Consider the following 19,185-nt stretch of genomic DNA (forward strand, 5'->3'; position numbering starts at 1 on the left):
CATTGGATAATGACAATCTCCTTGCCCTACACCAGTCAATCAATGGAGACCTAGACCCTAAAATGACACACCTGAAAAGATGCTGACTGTTCTACCAAGCTCTTCCCCAAGATTTCCCTCCCCCCCCCCCTTTTCCATATTTACCCTAAAATCTCTATCCAGGAGGCTCTTCCTCTGAGGAACACTCTGGAGCCTTTCCCTCCCTCCTACCTCCCCCCCGCCCCCCATTCCCGAATTATCATTACCTTCCTCACTCCAAGCTTCAAAGACCTTCCTTTACTTTTGTAACTGGTTTCCTAAGCCCATTTCTTCTATAAATTATTTCTTCTACCTCTGTGATTTCCCAAATAAATGTCCTCTTATAGTTTGAGTCTTGGTTCTGAATTCTTTCTTAGGCAGAACTCAAGTGGGTAAACCAGGTCCAATCTGACCCCACCAGTCTAACACCTGGTGTGTTCTGCCACCTACAACTGGGGGAGGGTCTCAATGGAATATGCATCAGTCTTCCAGGTGTGCTCCCTCTGATTGGTGATGGTCTCCACTGATTGGTCAGCCCCAGGGCAGGGAGCCATCAGTCAAGGCAGCTGGTCCTGAGGCCTAGATGTGTTATTCCTAGGGAGGAAAAGCCAGGTGGTCCAAATCACCTGACCAGCAATGTGTGAGGGGAGGAAAGGTCACCTGGGGATGAGGACCTTTTCCCCCCAGTTTTGCCCTTTGCTAGTGTCGTGTGTGTGAGTGTGTGTGTGTGTGTGTGTGTGTGTGTCTGCCCCCCTGTACCCACCCCCCTCGCTCTGCGTTTTCCACTTCATGACCTCTGTCTGTACCTGGCCCATCACCCTTGCCCTGCTCACCTTTTGTCCAACTGCCAATTACAGAACCCACCAAACTTGGCATATTGGGAAGATATTCTAACCAACCGTGCTGTATAGTTAGGTTTTAATTTTGATAATTTATTTTACAAGGAGATTTTCAGAAAAAGATTTCCCTTGAACTAGAACATTTTATTATGCTTTCTACTTTTCAACATTAATAAAAACCTGTATTTTTTTTTCCTGTGGTAGTAATTGTCAATGTTTTTGTTTAAGTTGATTTAGTGAACACTTTCCATCTTTTTATCGTGTCTTCTCCATTTATAGCTTGGAAATCTCAATCCAGTTGTTAAATACTTTTTCCCCCAGAGCGTTTATGGAGTTTATGTTTATTTTTTTCTTGCATATTTGAACATGTCTGTCTTGGTATGAAACATTTGGTTTTGTTCTTTATGTCTGAGTTGTAGACATAAGTTGCTTTAGAGAGTTTTGATCCAAGGTTGATTTTTCCCCCCTCAGTGCTGTAGGTAGCTTGAAACTTGTGTTTTATTAGTTTATTTATTTTGGGGAGGGCTGGAGAGAGAAACAGAGTGGGAACTGGGTGTGGTAGGTTGCTAACTATAACCATCAAAGCCCAACAAATTTGATGGGTCATTTTGGTTGATCAGAGCACAGTGTACCCATTCAGTCAGAAGCCATAGATCTATCTTTGTTCTATAAATGCTCTTCTCCTATGTACTTAAATATTGTCTATCTACTTCACTTGCTCCATTTACTGTACGGGTTCAGCAAGCATGTGCCTTTTCTCTGTGGCTCTTTCACTCCTTCTCACATATTTTGTTCATTTCTTCTTTTCTCCTTCCACGCCTCCCTTCCTCAGCAACATTTATGTTAATGCTTGCTATTCCAGTGTTTCAGGTTTTGATTTTCTCCCCTTTTTTCCACATTTTCCCTGGAGCTATTTCAGCTCACATGACTTCTTTCTGTTGCCTTATCTATCTTTTTTTGATCCCAATATCTCTTGCTTATGCTTTGAGAATCACAGACACCATTACCGGTTCTCTGACTTTGAGGGCAAATGTTTGCTCTGTAGATCTGCTCCGCAAAGTAATTCTCCTGACACACACTCTCCATCTGACTTTTGTTTAGCGTGTTTCTTCCTTCCTTCTCCCTGGATGTATACTCGCCTATTTCTCAGGCTGGCTCTTTCCCGATTATTCTTTATCTCTACATGGGTGCAGTTTATTTTGGGGGGCTCAACCATTTGCTAGAAAGTTGGATGAGGAGGATACTACACAGGCCTAAGGCATTTCTTCTCTATTGCCAGAGTGGGTCTGAACTTCATGTGTGTGTGTGTGTGTGTGTGTGTGTGTGTGTGAGAGAGAGAGAGACAGAGAGAGAGAGAGAGAGAGAGAGAGAGACAGAGAGAGAGAGAGAGAGACAGAGAGAGAGAGAAAGAGAGAGTATGTTTGTGTGTGAATGGTGAGTGTGTGTGTGTGTGAGTATGCGTGTGTGTGTTTACTTTGGGAAAGGATTTTCATTTCAGTAGGTGGTGACCGCTACCTCTCTACCTTGATCCACAGACCACTGGCTTTCTGCACAGATAACATGCCTATCAGACATGTTTCAGCCCAGAGTCCCTGCTACTTAACATGGAATGGGACTTGGGGATATTCCCCGTGACCAGCACTTCTCATTCTCAGAAGCTGCAGAACGGGGATTGCTGGGCTGCTCAGGTACAGGAAACACAAGGAGTTCTCCACGTCAGGCGGTAGGGCGCCCTCTGCACTTCTGCCACTGATTAACCATCCTTTCTGGATAGCAGCTGCATTTCACGGTGCGTGGCTTGTGGCTGCAGGTGCATCCCTCACTGAAGAGGGTTCAGTCTCCTCTGTGATTATTATTATTATTCTTTTAAAATATATTTTATTGACTTTTTTACAGAGAGGAAGAGAGAGGGATAGAGAGTTAGAAACATCAATGAGAGAGAATCATTGATCAGCTGCCTCTAGCACACCCTCTACTGGGAATGTGCCTGCAACCAAGGTACATGCCCTTGACCAGAATCAAACCTGGGACCCTTCAGTCCGCAGGTTGACACTCTATCCACTGAGCTAAACCGGTCTCAATGATTATTATTATTATTATTATTATTATTAAAGCTTTCAATTGATTTTAGGAAGAGGGACAAAAATACTTTTACTCCATGAAAACTGTAAAACCTCAGTATACATTTCCCCCCTTTATACTTTAATGTTTTTGCCAGTGAGTACTAGAAACTCGAGGGCATCGCCTGCCAGCTGCACGCTTGTTTCCTCCTTTATGTATTCTCTCAATCTACTAATTTTGAACTTAACTCACACCATTCTTTCATTCAGAAAATATTTATTGAGCCTCTTTTGCACCAAAGCATGGAGCAATATTTGTAATTCCTATACTCAGTAAGTGTACAGTCCAGAGGGAGGCAGACATAAAGCTACCAATCAGAAACTCCCATGCAGATTAGCATAGAATTAGAAATTGTAAGTAGTCTCAGCGCATGCTCTTCTATGCAAACCCCTGTGACAATGACAATGGAAATGTGTGCACCTGCATTGCTTAATGTAATGCAGTCACTACACGTGGTCATCGGGCACTCTGAATGAGGTATGTGCTGAGTAACTTGATTTAAAATTTTATTTAGATTTAATTCATTTAAATTTAACAATCCCCCTCCCCCATGCAGCCATTGACTGCTTACTGGACAGGGCACATGCAGAGGGAGAGAACAGATGCTATGAGCTGGATGGCAGGAAGCATTTAGTCAGGGTGGTTACATGAAGGGCATACATTTAACTTCAGGTTCAGAAGATAAGAAAAGTATATCCAGACAAAGAACAGGGAGGCAAGACACCTAACACTGAGGGCAAAGGAAATGCATAGACCTGAAGGAAGGAAACACCTGGCATGGTGGAGGGACTGGAAGGAGGCCTCCAGTGGAGAGAAAAGCCACCTGAGATGCCATTTATCACCCACAGATGGGGTTGGTCCTTCACCAGCAATCATTTCCTGCTGGGTCAGCAGATTTGGGATGCCTAAAACCAGACTGACTTCGTATGGGCTATCCCCATGCAAAATAGATTACCTTTAAAATAATGGTATTTCCCACACTGAGCAGTGTGCTGTAGGAAAATAAACACCTGTATGTCATATTAGGAAGTAAAAACAATGAAGAAAACAAGTAAGAAAGCAGCTGATGAGTCATCATTGCACTTCAGAAGGAAACAGAGATTTGCATTCAGGTCTTCTTTTCCTATTTTTAGTCTACCCAATGACATTGGCGCCAGTTCGTCAAAACAAAACAAGCAAAAAAAATTTTTTTTTTAATATATTTTTATTGACTTTTTACAGAGAGGAAGAGAGAGGGATAGCAAGTTAGAAACATCAATGAGAGAAAATCATCGATCAGCTGCCTCCTGCACATCTCCTACTGGGGATGTGCCCCCAACCAAGGTGCATGCCCTTGATCAGAATCGAACCCAGGACCTTTCAGTCCGCAGGCAACACTCTATCCACTGAGCCAAACCAGTTTCGGTGCAAAATTGTTTTAAAAAGTAATCTGTGCTTCGCCTATTCACCCTTAGAGGATTCTCAAGGCAGTGAAACTACCCTGTGTGACACTGTGTCATTACACATTTGTCTAAACCCATTAAATGTAAAACACCAAGAGTGAATGGATTTGGGGTGATAAACGCTATTAATATAGTTTAGCCAAGCATAACAAATGGACCCCTCTGGTGGGGTGTGTTGATCACGGAAGAGGCAATGCATTTGTGGGGACAGAGATTTTTTTATGGGAAGTCCTTATGTCTCCAGTTCAATTTTTTTGTGAACCTAAAATTGCTATAATAAATAAAGTCTCCAAAAAAAATGAGCTGAAACCGGTGTGGCTCAGTGGATAAAGCGCCAGCCTGCAAACTGAAAGGTCCCAGGTTCAATTCTGGTCAAAGGCCTGTACCTTGGTTGCGGGCACATCCCCAGTAGGGGCTGTGCAGGAGGCAGCTGGTCCATGTTTCTCTCTCATCGATGGTTCTGACTCTCTATCCTTCTCCCTTCCTCTCTGTAAAAAATCAATAAAATATATTTAAAAAATAATAATAAAATAAAAAATGAAAACAAAATAAAAACGCTATGGGAGGTGGGCATGTTCATTATCTCTATTGTGACGATGGTTTTTCTTTTTTGTATACGTGTCAAATCTCACCCAATTGCACACTTGCAATATGGACAGTTCATTAAGTTTCACTTATAGCTCAAAGCTATTTTTTTCTAAGTTGATGTCATAAGCTCATTTATGACGTTTTCATAAACTGATCTTGGGTGTGAGCTTTCTTTGAAATGCTACAAAGTCAGTCCCTAGGACCAGAACATCCATCACAGACCAGCATCCTGCACCACAGTGATGCTGACTCACATACTGAATCTCTGTGCGTCTTTTCTTTAAAAAAAAAATCTAAAGCGATTGTGATTTATAAACATATCTCCCTCTGTTTACATATGCACAGACATAATTTTTTGTTACAAGAAAAAAGATCACATTCTGTTCAAAGAGCCCTGATTCCTGCAGCCTTTCCAGCCATGGGAACTGGACAAAAGTACTGACTGGCCAATTCCATGTGGGACCACGCAGGGGAGGACAGACAGTGGCAAGAGGGCATGGGGCGTCCATCAGCTCTGGAACAGCCTAGGACTGCGGGTTTTGAAGTTTAAGGGTTGGCCATTCTGGAGGCTCTGGAATCCCCCCGGGTCCTGTGTTGCAGCGTGCGCAACCTCAAGGAGACGGGGAGGCCCTCTGTCTCCAGCTGGCAGTCAGCAGAGAGACCCTGACACAGGCCATTCCAGGAGCTGAGCCCTTGTGCTCCCGGGTCCTGAGGAGAAGACGAAGCAGGAGGGTGGCCACCAGCCTGTCCAGCTCAACACTGTTCAGCTGGAAAGGCCAGACTGGGCTAGCAATGCAGGGTCCTGGGTGGCCAGATCCGGGGTGATGAGGGGGTCGCTAGGATAGAGAGCTCTGGGGGACCAGGACAAAGCCTCTATTCCTTGCAGGAGCAGCTGGGCGTGTGACCATCTCCCCCTGGGTGGGCAGGGCCTATCCTTGCCCCCGTTGCTGGCTCTTCTCTCTCATTCCCTCTTCATGTAACTTGGTGATTCTTAAATCAAACCCAGCACTTGGCTGCCAGCTCCGATGCATGGAGAGCCTCTTGGTCAGGATGCTGTTTGCCCCTCTGCTCCTGAGAAACCAGTGGCCGGTGCAGCATGTGTGTAAGGGGCTCACCCAGACCAGTGGGCTGGAGGGTGGAGAGTTTTTGACTCCTAGAGGCTGGCAAGCCCATCATCACAGAAGTTCCCAGAGTATGGTACAGCCTATGGTACAGCATCCTTAGATTTTCTTTTGTTTATTTTTGTTAATCCTTACCCGAGGATATTTTTTTCCATTGATTTATAAGAGTAGAAGGAAGGAAGGGAGACAGAGAGAGAGAGAGAGAGAGAGAGAGAGAGAGAGAGAGAGAGTGAGAGAGAGAGACATTCATTGGTTGCCTCTCCTATGTGCCCAGACTGTGGACAGGTACTTGCCCTTGACAGGGAATTGAACCCAAGACCCTGCTGTGCTGTACAGTTCAGTACTCCAACTACTGTGCAACATAGGCCAGGCCACCCTCAGGCTATTCAGCAGCCGTTATTAACAGGGAAGAAGGCTTGATATCCTGACAGAAAGAGCTGGATTCCTCTAATGCTGGCTCCGAGGTGCCTCTGGCATCTATTTTTAGTGCATTTAAATTTTTTTAAATATATTTTATTGATTTTGTACAGAGAGGAAGGGAGAGAGATAGAGAGTTAGAAACATCGTTGAGAGACAGTCATCGATCAGCTGCCTCTTGCACACCCCACACTGGGGATCTGCCCGCAACCAAGGTACATGCCCTTGACCGAAATTGAACCCGGGACCCTTCAGTCCCCAAGCCGACGCTTTATCCATTGAGCCAAACCGGTCCCGGCTAGTGCATCTAATTTTAAAGGGATCTCCGGCAGAATTAAATCTTAGACCTGGATGCAGATAGTTCTAAGTTAAGATGGAGGAGAATAAAAAGTCAGTACAGGGCTCCGAAAAGAGGAAAGAAGAAGGGCAAGGGGCGAGAGAACCAGGGAGCCAGAGACAGCAGGTGAGGAAATGGGATGGAGGGCAGGGGAAGGAGAACCAGGAGAGAAGGGCAAGGCGCGGGCCATGCGTGGGCCTGGGATGACCTTCTGCCAGGGTCACTGCTCCTGTGTGCGGGGCTGTGGCAAAGTAGCTGTCAGTTCTATCCTGGCTCTCGGAGTAGCCCTCAGCTCTGGGGCCATTTTGAATGAGTCTCTTCTGTTTTGAGAACGAGCCAGGGCTGTTGTTTTCCAGCCTCGGAGTACAGACCCTGCAGTCAGATTTATCCTTTCACAGCAGTTCGAAGGTTTGTACATCTCAGAGAGAACAGCGCGTTTTCTGGGGATCGCAGCGCTGGCAGGCATCGTACAAACTATCCTCAGAAATCCCTTTGACACTTGAGAGTTGTCAGAGCGGCTCCTATTTATCCTGTGAGAGAAGAGGTCCGACATTCTGTAAGGCCGGTGGCCTACAGAATGTGATTCTGTATTGTATTTACCTGTTTAGGCTCTATAGTTACAAATTAAATTCAAAATTTGGGAAACAATGGTCTTCATTGTATTACAACAGTGGAGGTGGAGCGCACAGTAGGGAGGTTTTGGGGACTAAACCTGTGGGCTGCACCTGCTGGCAACCTAGAAGCCCCTCTGAGTGGCACACACTGGGTCAGCCAGGAGCCCAGAGGCACCACCTGGCCCAGGGGAGTCTCTTTGTGGACTGCTGAGTCGGCACTTTTTAAGCTGGCACAGAATTACCCTCAAGGAAAAAACACCCTCACACTTGAGAGGAAGTTTTCCCCTCTATGAGTAAGAAATGAAGATGTAGGTGGGGCAAGATCGACATGGGAAACCGTTCATTCCCCTCCTCAGGCTGCAGGGCATCTCGGTTTATGAACAGAAATAAAAATGGCAGAGAGTGCCTTCTGCTAATTTAACTTTTGGAAATATCCTGACAATAATGACATTTATCTGATGCAAGGACAGGTATTTGGGTTAGGAATCAATGCTCATTTCAAATTAAATCTGTCCTTTCCAGATAAGCGATGACATAATTGCCATAAATAACACCGTATTTCTTTTCAAATGCACTTGTCTTTCTGTTCAAAGGGAGTTTGTCCGTTTTTAAAAATAAAACAAATGAGCACTTGGCAGGCGTCTGCAGCCCGGTCTCTGTAAAGAACAACTGATAACACTAATGTAATTCAGATAATGGTTCTCATTTATTGTTTCAATGTGTACTGTTTAAACATAGCCATGTTCATAGGCTTGGAAGGAAGGGAACATGGAAACAAAGAAATAATCTGCAGGAGCTTGACATCAAGTTGAAAAGACAAAGCAAAGTCGTCATTAATTAATTGGCTAATGAACCAATTACTAATTTTTTTGCCAAATATTTATGGCCAGACAGTATGCTAACTAATGCAGATAATAGGATGATATAAAAATAGACTTGATCTTTGACCTTGTAAAGCCTCCATCTAATGCCAGAGGCAGATAGGAACCAAGCACCCATCGAGAGAGAGGGGAAATGGAACTGAGCGATGCCCTGGCAGCACTGTGAGAGCACAGAGAGCAGTCACTGCCACACATGCGCGTGGGGGTTTGTAAAGCCTCATGGCAGGCAAGGAGCCTTCCAGCCGTTTCAGATGTGGTGGCCTAGAAAGAAGATCACTACAGACTGATGCATATGCCTTTCAGCATAACGATTATTGCTTGTCTCATTTTTGATTCTCATAAGTATATTTCCAGTAGGACACGATCTCACTCATCTAGGGGAAATGGTGAACAACATAGACTGATGAACAAGAACAGACCCAGAGATAAGGAGCCATGGGTCAGGCTGTTGGACCTCAAAGGGAGGGTGGGGATAAAAGGGAGAGATCAACCAAAGGACTTGTGTGCACACATATGAGCCTATCCAGTGGTCAAGGACAATAGGAGGGTGGGGGCATGAGTGGGGGTGGGGGGTGAGAAATTGGAATGGGGGTTGAAGACAAATATGTGATACCTTAATCAATAAAGAAATTAATTTAAAAAAAAGAAGTGGCAAGTTAATTCCTTTAGGAAGCACTCTGATTATTTTTAAAAATATGAATGAGATGATACGTCTGAGACCAGGAAACATTAGAGAAGCCGGAGCCTGCACCTGGAACAAAGGTGTGGCAGGAGAGGGGTCTGCGTGGAGCCAGGGATGGGTGCCGAGCAGGGGGACCAGAGCAGCAGAGAGCTCTCAGGAGGGCAGGAGTAAGTCCTACTCCATGGGTCAGGCTGCAGAAAGCCTTGACTGCCAGGCCTCAGTCCCTGTGCATAAAGCCTGAAAATTAGGGTTCCCCCTAATAGCTGATGTCACCTCACCTAGATAATGTTTTTTAAAGCTCCAGGTGTCCAGGTTTCTGGTTAACCTAGTCATTCACAACCTGAGGTCGTTTTGCACCTGAAGGTACTTGACAAATGCTTTAAAATATACTTTAGTTCATAGGAAATTTGAGGTACAGCAAGGCCAACAGACCAGGAAACAACTGCCATCCAGAAGGAGGCCAGCACTCACAATTTCTACGAGGACGGGGCATGCATGCCACACGAAGCACCAGGGTTGTCAGAAGCCCAAATGGGCCTTCATTGTGGTTTCCACGGAAAGCACGGTGAGGCATGGTAGGCAGGTCTAAGATTGGCTACTTTGAACCATTTCAGCAAGCTCTGGGCTAGGGGGCCGACCCAGGTACCTGGTTCCTGGCCCTGGAGTGACTGGGGCAGGTGGGCGGTGCCTGGAGTGTGAGAACTCCATGAAGAAGGCAGTTGGAGTGTGTGCTCTGGCTTGGCTGGCTTGTAGTTGACAAGCACTCTGTGGAAGAGTTGCTCGCTATCTCTAGGAGTTGGTTAACCCTACGAGGGGCAGGACCCTTCAAGGTCGGGAAAGCCTAGATGTCAAAGCATTAGAACCATAAAAAAATAAGGCCGTGGTTTATGCAGCGATGTCTGGAGATATTTTTGGATGTTGCAGCTGGGGCAGGGGTGCATGCTGCTGACACCCAGTGAATGGAGGCCGATAACATCGCTGAACATTCTGCGATGCACGGGACAGTCCCCAGATCAAAGAACTGTGCAGTACCAAGTGTTAACAGCTCCAAGGTCAAGAAGCCCTGGAAAATTCAGAAGTCCCCAAGGACAGCTCTGGAATCTTTTTATATAATTTTGAAACTCCCAAGGGGATTCAGACGATCAGTGTGATCTGAGAACCAGGGGGTTAGGCAGTCTGAGCAACGGAGGAAGTCTGAGCAAGAAAGTGAATTAGGGTAAAAGTTTTAGGAAAACTTTTCTGTATTCAGTAAACACAGAAGGACAAGGAAGGAAAAGACAGCTGCTCAAGCTGTGGGCCAATGCCCCCCATTCACCTGAGTCATTGGCCCCCACCCATCTCCCTCAGTGCCTGGGAGCTGGGGGGCAGAGCCCCATACCACTACTGGTCACAGAGTGGTTAGTGAGGAGATTGGGCCCCACTTGGCCTGGTGCTACCTGCTCATTTGGTCCACCATCCTGCCATGGTCCCACTCTTATAAGGGCCCAATGCCGGGGCCAGCAGCACCTCCAACTGCCACCTGCTGCCAGTGCCACATCACCAACACCTGCCAGGTCCCGCAATGCCCCCTGGTGGTCAGTGCATGTCATAGTAGAGTGGTTGAGCTCCTGGCCGAGGGGACACTTTGCAGATTAGGCTTTTATTATATAGGATTCTTCCAAAATTCATTAAAATTCCTGGTCCATTAATTATACCCTATATTATTTTCTTACTAGGGGCCCAGTGCATGAATTTGTCCACCTTGAAAGGAACTGTGGGCCACGAGACTGTGGTGGGCATAGGGGTGGGTCTTGGAAAAGACGGGCAGAAACTTCAGTGGATGTTTGCAGGGAAAATGCTGAGGCTGGAGGAAGGGAATGGACTGTAGAGGACAAAGGTGGCCTCCCGTGTATCTTTAACATCTCACCTCTTAATTAAAGAGAGCTTGAGCAGCTGTCCAAAATGCTAACATTTCATAGAATTGAGGGCTGCATACATGGATAATTATTATAGAACTAGAGGCCTGGTGCACGAAATTGGTGCATGAGAGTGTGTATCTCTCAGCCCAGCCTGCTCCCTCTCCAATCTGGGACCCCTCGAAGGATAACTGACTGCCCGTTTAGGCCCCATCCCAGTAGGATCAGGTCTAAAAAAGCAATCAGACATCCCTCTCACAACCCAGGACTGCTGGCTCCCAACTGCTCAACTGTCTACCTTCCTGATTGTCCCTAACCATTTCTGCCTGCCAGCCTGATCACCCCCTAACCACTCCACTGCCAGCCTGATTGAAGTTTAACTGCTCCCTGCCAGCCTGGTCACCCCTAACTGCCTCCCCTGCAGATCTGCCCCCCCCCACCTCAACTTCTTTTCCCTGCAGGCCTGGGTCCCCTGCAACTGCCCTTCCCTGCAGGCCCGGTTGCCCCCAACTTCCCTCCTCTGCCAGCCTGGTCACCCGTAACTGCTCTCCCCTGCTGGTCATCTTTTGGCGACTATCCTGTGTCCACATGGGGACAGCCATCTTTGACCACATGGGGGCAGCCATATTGTGTGTTGGAATGATGGTCAATTTGCATATTATCCTTTTATTAGATAGGATAGAGGCCTGGTACATGGGTGGGGGCTGGCTGGTTTGCCCTGAAGGGTGTTCTGGATCAGAGTGGGGGTTTCCTTGGGTCATGGGGCAGCCTGGGTGAGGGGCCTATGGTGGTTTGCAGGCTGACCACACTCTCCAGTGACCTAAGCAGAAGCCCTGGTATCTGGGATTTATTTATCTTCTATAATTGAAATTTTGTAGCCTTGAGCAGAGGCCTGGGCCTGCCAGGGCAGGTAGAAAACTTGGCTTCCTCCATTGCTGGGGGCAACCCAAGCCTCCTGCTCTCTCTATGGCCACAGCCATCTTGGTTGGGTTAATTTGCATACTCGCTCCTTTTTGGCTGGTGGGCATGGCTTGTGGGTGTAGAGAAGGTATAATCAATTTGCATATTACTCTTTTATTAGATAGGATTTTAGTACCTTTTCTGAATCTTTGAAAAGTCTCCCATCAAACACTTAAGAAAGTCATGCATATAGAACATCTAGAATGAATATAAAAGGCAAGATAAAGACATTGAAGGACCAATTGATAGAACCGGTCCAGAAAAAAACCCATTTTATCCTGAGAAAACTCATTCTGCCTTTAGAAAGGTCTGACAGGGAAAAGGATACTGTAGCTTTTCTGCATTTCAGTGTTCGAAGGGGGCTGTCACTGCCCCCGATCTGGTGTCCCACTGCCACATCCTCTGTTGTCTGCCTTCATGCTGTGATGATCCTCATCAGACTGGCAGCCCCCAATTCAGGAAGCATACCCCATTTTCATGGTGCCTGTACTGCTCACACAGTACTCAGCACATGCATGACACATACTATTATACATGTCATTTGTACCTCATGACCTGTAGGGTCGGGTTCTTTTCTCTCCAGTGTGGGAGAGCTGCAGCCTGGGATTGTGGATATGTTACCCAAGAAGCTTAGTTCTGTTACTCTCCCTTGAAGTACTGAATCTCATCAGAGGGCAACAATTCTCTGTACTTTTCACTGTTAGAGACTCCAGTGAACTGCCTGACATTTTATGCAAGAAACGTTGACGATGAAGAAATTAACCAGCCACCATCCAATCTTGTGCTGTCTAGGGACACCTCTTAATGCCAGTGCTTGCCAATGTTTATATGAATCCAAATGGTGGTTACGATTTTACCTTCACAACACACCTCAAAGCACTAATCATGGTTGCTATTTTCCATGTTGCTTGGGTGATGATTTGATGTGTGCCTGCCTGCCAGAAGGTAGGCCCTGAGGTCAGACCAATATGCTTTGCTCACTGTAGCATACCCTCACCACAGTGCCTCCCAACCTGCTGGTGAGAGAGTAAATTGAACAAACAAGGAAAGAGCAAAGAAAGGGATACAAAAAAGAGAAAGCATGAAACAAGATGTCAGGAATAATGCCTAACATACAACATGTGACAAGAAAAGCAAACAAGCTATGTAGTCTTTAATTGCAATTTGTAAATTATATCTTGTTTTAAACATTCAATGCATGCTGTTTAGTACTATTATTAGTTGGTACTTAGTGAGAATTTTCTATGTGCCAAATACTATACTAATCATTTTAATTATATTATTTCATTTAATTCTTTAAATAGCTATAAGAAATAGGTATTATTAATCAGTTTCTTTAAAGATAACACATAGTAACTGAAATTAGTCAGAAAAGATAAAAATAAAATTGATAAAGATTTAGCCATAAATTGACACTCAAAGGAAGATGAGTGAAAATATTTATATTAAAGTAAAGTAAGAGAAATAATATTTTATGCAGAAAAAGGCAATTGTATAATGTCACATTATATTTCAAAAGGCACACCCCACCATGAAAATGTAATTTATACACATAATTGAAAACATTACATGGTAGTACATAAAAGACACCAAATAAAAATATAAGGATAAATGAACAGAAACATCATTATATACTTTAATATGCCACACTTGGTCTTTAATAGATGCAGGAAGTCACAAATAATTAAGATTATAATAAACTTAAGTAAGAAAGATAATAATATAATAGACATAATCCAAATTTTAGTGTAAAATATGGAGTCCACTTTATTTTAAAATGCCTATGATATATTAATAGGAACCGATCACATGTTTACAAAATCAACTTAGTATGTGTAATTACCAAAGCAAAATTTTATAATAGCATGATTTAAACATACTACAGTAAAAAACAAAATGCAGAACTATAAATTACTAATGCCAGTGTAAATAAAACAAATTCAACCTCATTATATTAAGACAAAATGTTACTTAAATAGCTTTTGTACTTATAAGGTGAGGTAGTATAATTCTGAACTATGAAAATATTGCCGCGAAAGTTGACCATGAAAAACTGCAGGATGTTGGAAAAACTAGGAAGCAATTGCACAGTCTTAAATATTTTCGTTATTATCAAGAAGGGATAAAAACAAGCTTTAGGACCCGGCCGGCGTGTCTCAGTGGTTGAGTGTTGACCAATGAACCAGGAGGTCATGGTACAGTTCCTTGCCAGGGCACATGCCTGGGTTACAGGCTTGATCCCCAGGGTGGGGTGTGTAGGGGGCAGCTGATCAATAATTATCTTCCATCATTGATGTTTATCATATATCTCTCTCTTTCCTTCTCCTTTCCTCTCTGAAATCAATAAAATGTATAATATCTGCAACCCAGGCTTATGCCTTCACTGGAAATCAAACTGTGACCTCCTTGTTCATAGGTTGACACTCAACCACAGCAACACTGACCTGGCAATAAAAATATATTAAAACAACAAGAACAACAACAGCAGCAAGAAGCTTTAGAAAGATAGAAAGGAGAAAATAATGAAGAAGAAATTCATTAGGAAAGAGGGAAAACTTAAAATTAATTGTAAAAGCCTGATATTTGGACCTTTTTAAAAGCTAAACCAACAAGATAAACAAACTCTACAATCTAACTAAAAACATAAAAGAGAAAACATGAAGGCAAAACATTAGTTACAAGGGAATGACGCTATAGATGAGAATTTAAAGCCTTATAACAGAATACGGTGCACTGCTCTATGCCAATAAACTTGAAACCTCAATGTAATCGTTGATTTTCTTAGAAAATACAAATGACCAAAATTGACTTAGGATGAGGCAAACAACCTGAGAATAGAAAGTAACTAGGGAAGAAATTGCAAGTGCTGTCAAGGATTTACCTCTAAAAAAGGTTCTGGCTCAAATGTTTTCTAAACAATTTTTCCCAACTTTGAAGAACAGATAATTCTCTACTCTGTAAACTGTTGGAAAGAACAGAAAAAGCTCCAAAGCTTGTTGATTAGTTTTCTAAAACTATTATAACCTGGTCCTAAGTCTTGACAACCATCACACAGGAGAAGAGAAATACAAACTACTTTCCCACTATATAATCAGAAAGAGACATTAGGAACTCAAATCTGATATTACATCAAAAACTCAAGATGGAGTTGCATTTTTTTTTTCTTTTAAGAACAAAATAATGTGTTTATATTAGGGAAACTACTATTAAAATAGATTATATAAATAGGTCAGAGGAAAGAAATTATCTAAGCATTGTAATAAAAGATATGCTAGACAAAATCAAATATTAATATTAGCACGGTGGGGGTGCTGGGGAAAGATAATTCTTAACCTGAGGAAAATTATTTATTTTAACCCGTGAAGATTACATGCAATGATGAAACACCAGGCAAGTTTTCATTGGAGTCAGGTACACACTTGCCACACCTCTGCCATCACCACCATGATACCATATGTTATGGAAGTTCAATCCAGGGAAATAAAACTAACAACTGAGAAATGATAGGTAGTTAATGGTAATTAGACAGAATTGCCATTTTTCACTTGAGGAAGTTTTCTCTTTTGAAAACTAAGAGAATCCACCAAAAATATATTTGAACCAGTAAGTTACACAGAAAATTGGCTGAAACTAAATAGGCTCCAACTTCCACTGCCACAAAAGCTTTTGGACCTTTTGAACAACTAAATAGAATTCTTTTAAAAGAGATAATTATTCAAATGAATAAATGATATAAAAAATAGGTAGGGATGAACTAAAAAGAAATATTTAGGGTCTATGTATAAAAGTACTACAAAACTTTGTCAAAATATATGAAAGGATCAAAAGTGAAATGTTTTATTCCTGAAGAAAAGGCATTATTTATAAATGTATTTCTTTCCCAAATAATAGATAAGTTTAAGGTATTTTTAATAAATTTCAAAATGATATCATTTTATGATGTGATAAAATAATTTTTAAGATTATCCAAAAACATAAGAATTAGGATAGACAATTTTCTTTAAAAGATGATCAATGCAGACATTGCTAAACATTAATAAAATTATAAAATTGGGGCAATGTCATAAGATGGATAAAAAGAGGAATGGAAAAATTAGAAAGCAATCAAAGTGGATTTAATAGTAGTAACCTTTCAAATAATTGGAGAAATGATATATTAATTAGTAGGTATTATTGGTAAACTTGGTTATTGGTTTTAAAAATTAGTTATATTATTAACAACAAAATAACATTAATAAAACAAATTCCAAACGAATCAAATATTTGGAAAAAATCACAATAGAGTTAAAAGAAAATATGAGTATTAAAGACAAGAAATTTTTAGGTAAAATATTTAAAGTAAGGAACTATAAAATAATTTTAGGATATATAGAAATGAAAGACATCAACCCCACTAAATGACAACACTATATTGGAATAACAAAATATTTATGATAAGCAAAGAGCTAATATTAGTATCCTCTACATAGAAAATAAATGCATACACACAGAAATGCATATACATGCATACATGCTTATATACATATATATATATAATATATATATAGCAAAAATTAAAAGACAGTCAGTCACCCTCACATTAAAAATTGCCAGTTTTATTTTAAAATTCAAATTTTTAATAAACATAAAAATTCAACCTATACTTATAAAAATACAAATGAAATAATCTATAAGTTATACAAATGCCAAAGATAAATATATGCCATTTCTTTGTATCTCCCAGTGCTCAGATGAGTGTTCAGAGCTACCAATGAGCCCTAACCGGTTTGGCTCAGTGGATAGAGCGTCGGCCTGGGGACTCAAGTGTCCCAGGTTCGATTCCAGTCAAGGGCATGTATCTTGGCTGTGGGTTCATATCCAGTAGGGAGTGTACAGGGGGCAGCTGATCGATATTTTTCTTTCATAGCTGTTTCTAATTCTCTATCCTTCTCCCCTTCTCTTTGTAAAAAAAATCAATTATATATATATATATATATATATATATATATATATATATATATATTAAAAAGCAACTAATGAAAAATTGGCAAAACAGCAGTGAAGAACAACTAGAAAGTGGGACTGGAGATCCCTGGGGTTGTGACAAATCCCTCCTCTTTCTTTCACCTTCTAGGTGTGAAATTTTGCAGTGTTTTCATTTTTCTGTGTTACAGTTTCTTCCTCTCTAGCATGAGAAAAACAGTATCTCAACCTTTAATAATATAGAGATACAAGGATTTAGCACATGACAACAGAGCAGAACATATAGTAAGTGCTCAATAAATGTTAATGCTTTTAAAAATGTCTTTTCACAGACATAACCTTTGATCTAGTAATTTCACTCCAATGCCCTGAGAAAATAATCAGGAATTTGTACAATTAAATAACAGCTTTATTTATTATGTCAAAGAACCAAAAAACAACTTAAACATTTTGAAGATTTAGGGATTGGTAGAAGAAATTATGTCCCATGATAACAAATAGACATTAGAATATTTAAAGACATAAGGTAATACTCAAAACAATTTGGAAAAACTAGCTACACATTTATAAATAAAGTATAATATGGGTTTTATTTTCCAGATATGTATGTATATACTTTTAGCAGAGATACTAAAAGTATAGAATTAAATATTATTTGTGGTTATCTATGGGTTGTGGAGGGATGAATAAATTCTACCTTAATATTTTTTTGCACTTTTTTCCATTTTCAAACACACACATACTTTTATAATCTGAGGGAAAAGTCACATCAGTAATGCCGCCACACTGTCACTTATCTCTAATTCTCCATCATACACTTCCCCAACCCTGCTGTGACCACCTGCGGGCTCCATCTGGCTGCACTGACGGATTCCTTGCTGACCATGTCCAGGTAGGCAGAGAGCAGCCTGAGGCCTCGTTCAGGCTGGGGTTGTCACAGGTTCTTGCCATCTTCTTTCAGCCAACTCCCCCATCAACTGCTGCACCAATGATGCCACTAAATACCACTGACCCACCACACACAACTCCACAGACCTTCCCTTACTGCGAGTCCATGTGCCAGGCACTGGAAACTATGTGAGGACACAGCCTGGCTTCCAGGAGGGACATCCCCCAAGTCCTGTACAATGTCCCACTGTCCTTCACAAGATCACCCTGGTTACCTCCTTTGTAATTTACCTCCAACTTCTGCAGCTCTAAGGTTGCCAAATTACTGTATGGGCCCTATGGTTTGGTTCAGTGGATAGAGCATCTGTCTGCGGACTGAAGAGTCCCAGGTTTGATTCGGTCAAGGACATGTACCTCGGTTGCGGGCACATCCCCAGTAGGGAGTGTACAGGAGGCAGCTGATCAATGTTTCTGTCTCATTGATGTTTCTAACTTTGCTATTCCTCTCCCTTCCTCTCTGTAAAAAATCAATAAAATATATTAAAAAAACAAACAACACACTACTGTATGGAATAAATATTGCAGGAAACCCACTGAAAAAGTTATTCTAATTTATTTGAAATTCAAGTTAAACTGGAGTCCTGTATTTGAACTGGCAACCCTAGACAGACTGTACCTCCTTCTTCTCCGACCATCTCATTCCACAGATGAAGATTCCGGGGCTCAGCGAGGTCTGGGGACCTGCTCTGTCTAATCAGCGGAGCCTGAATTAGAAACTAATCTCTTGCTTTTAGTCTAATTGCACTCAGAACCTGCCTCATCGGGGTCTCATTGCTTCAGTGTGTGTGTGTGTGTGTGTGTGTGTGTGTGTGTGTGTGTGTAAATATATATATATATATTAAGGAGCTTCGTGCAGCTGAATTTTGTGTCTGGAGTGGGGTCCCCTCTGGTTAATGTCGGTCCTCGGTTAGATAGTTAATCCCTGGGGCGTTCAGAGTTCAGAAGTGGGGATGCAGGTCAGAGGAAGCTCTGTGCTGACTGGGCCTTTGTGGAGGGCAGCCTGCCTTCCTGCTTCTGCTGGAAGAGTTCCTCACCCGGATGCTGGGCTGGGAACCAGGGAAAGCTGTGCTTTAGGTTCCGATAAGCCTCCAGTTCAGGTGCCACGGCTCAGGGCGTGGACCAGGAGATGCTCAGGAGATGCTGAGGGCGTGGACTGGGAAGATGCTGAAGGCTTGGACAGGGGAGAGGCTCAGGGATGCTGTAAGCAGTCTTGCTCCACTTGCCAGCCTGTGCCAGAGCCTGGTGTCTCCAGGTAGCACAGGTGTCTGGTCACGTGCTGAATGAGTAAACAATACTTCCAGCTAAGCCAGAGGTCTGGCTGCTGCAATGGGCTTACCCTCCTGCATTCCCGTGGCCTGTG

This window comes from Pipistrellus kuhlii, unplaced genomic scaffold (genome assembly GCF_014108245.1).
Source record: "Pipistrellus kuhlii isolate mPipKuh1 unplaced genomic scaffold, mPipKuh1.p scaffold_m20_p_23, whole genome shotgun sequence".
Lineage (NCBI taxonomy): Eukaryota > Metazoa > Chordata > Mammalia > Chiroptera > Vespertilionidae > Pipistrellus > Pipistrellus kuhlii.